The sequence below is a fragment of the Micromys minutus genome (assembly GCF_963924665.1).
Source record: "Micromys minutus genome assembly, chromosome: 1".
Taxonomy (NCBI): Eukaryota; Metazoa; Chordata; class Mammalia; order Rodentia; family Muridae; genus Micromys; species Micromys minutus.
In genome coordinates, this window is record NC_137969.1 from 89,019,051 (window position 1) to 89,021,125 (window position 2,075).

A 2,075-nucleotide genomic window follows, 5' to 3' on the forward strand; every position below is an offset into this window, starting at 1 on the left:
ATCACAGGCTCGTGGGTCTGGATACCTGCTCCCAGCCGATGGCTCTCTTTGGAGAGGTATAGAACCTTCATTAGGAGGTAGGACCTCACTGGAAGATGCATACCTCTATAGGCTGGGCTTTGAGGTTATATAGTCTAGCCCTGCTTCTAATCCTCTCTCTGCTTCCTGTTCCACCAAAACGTGGAGAGATATTTGATTTAAAACTGACAAAATGCAACAGCACCTACAATGACCGTCGATATGGTCACTCGCCACATAAGCTAAGCACTTACAACCTTTTGAAACCATGTTATCAAAGCGTCTGGTTACACGTGGCAATGAAGTATGTGCTCACCAATGCTGAGATGTCAACTTTTATGTTTATTATTTATTTACCCAAATTAAATTTTTAAAAATGTCTAAGGATGAAGAGATGACCCGGCACTTAAGAGCACAGGCTGCTTTGGCGCAGGCCCCGAGTGGGTGCTGGGAATTGATAACATAGGTTGAATACAAAGACAATGTGGCAGGCTTGAAAATAAAGCAAAAATATTAAAATATCTTTTTTTGAGACAGGGTTTTACTCCGAAACCCAGGCTGTTCTAGAATTCACGGTGTAACCCAGGCTAGTTTCAGACCTATGGTGATGCTCCTGTCTCAAACCCCTGGGTGATGGGACTTCATTTGTAAACCACCAGGCTCAACTGAAATTCCCCGGTGTTAAAGAAATGCTATGCTCATGGAGTTTAGTGGAGATGGTGGCAGGCTACAGCAGACCTGCAAGCCAGTTGGACTCTATGAATCTTATGAGGAACCATGGCTCCATGCTCAAGGGTCTATGGCTGTGGAACCCTCACGTTGCTCTCTGTGGAATGACTTCGATTTCCTGAGATATCTGAGGAAGCAATAGGTTTGAGGATGTTCCAGGAGCAGGTGAGAAGAAATGGTGGTGCTATCTGAGCTGTCCCAGAGCTGGCCCAGAGCTGGCCCAGTGCCTCCTGAACTCCCTCCCTCACCTTATTCCCTGATACATTGTTTTCTTTTGGAGAAAGTGGTGACTCTAAGGAGCAGACATCAAAGTCATGTAACTTTCACATGGCCACTCCACACAGAAGACAGGCCTGGGTTTGACGTACAGTCTGGTCGGATTCTTTGGAAAGGAGAGGAAGAGGAGAGCGGGCCATCCGGGACTACATGAACGACTCATTCGTGTCTTAACGGTCCTGTGGGGTGGGTATCATATCATCTCCACTTTGCAGATGAAGTAAATGAAGCACAAAATATGTTCAGGGTTAACAGCCCGGAAGTGAGTGAGTTTGACAGGACACCGAGGAGCAGAGTCTTACACTCAGCTGTTGTCCTGCCCCCTGAAGAAACCCCGACGAGGTCAGCACCTGTAGCGCCACCACAGCCAGATCCACCCATTCTCTCTTCTGCCAGACAGGAAGCAAGGCGTTCGTCCCATCGCTGTTTATCTAGAACTCTCATTGATCCTCTGACAAGTTCATGGAGTAGGCGTGATCGACTTTATTACCACCTCCTCTGTTTCTTTATCTTTTCTTCCAAAGAAAGAGAAAGAAAGATCACCTGAACCTCTTCTTGATGTTGGCAGGCCCCTGGGTGTTCTCCTTCCTAGATGGAAGTAATCTGACAGCTGTTGAGACGGAGGCAGGGCAGCTGACACAACCCCAGGGCCCTGAGCTCCCCAGGTTCGCTTGGCTGGGTGAGGTGAAGGAGGACATGCCAGGCGCCCCCCAATCACTGGAACAAAATGCCCACAACAAACAGCACAGAGAGGGGATAAAATTGTCCCACAGTGTCGCGGGTTTCAGGCCATGTTCACTTTGGCCTCACTATTTGGGGCCTGCCGGGAGGTAGAACATCATGGTAGAATGTGTGTGGCCTGGAAACAAGAGAGGGATGAACTTCAATAAACCTTCAAGGGCATGACCCCTGACCTCCCTCCTCTGGAAATCCCTACCACTTCTCAATAACACCATCAGGGACTGAGCCTTCCTATAGGAACTGCTGGAGTACGGTTGAGGTCCAAGCCATAAGAAGCCCGATCACACAGTGAGGCCTCTGGAGATGTAGCT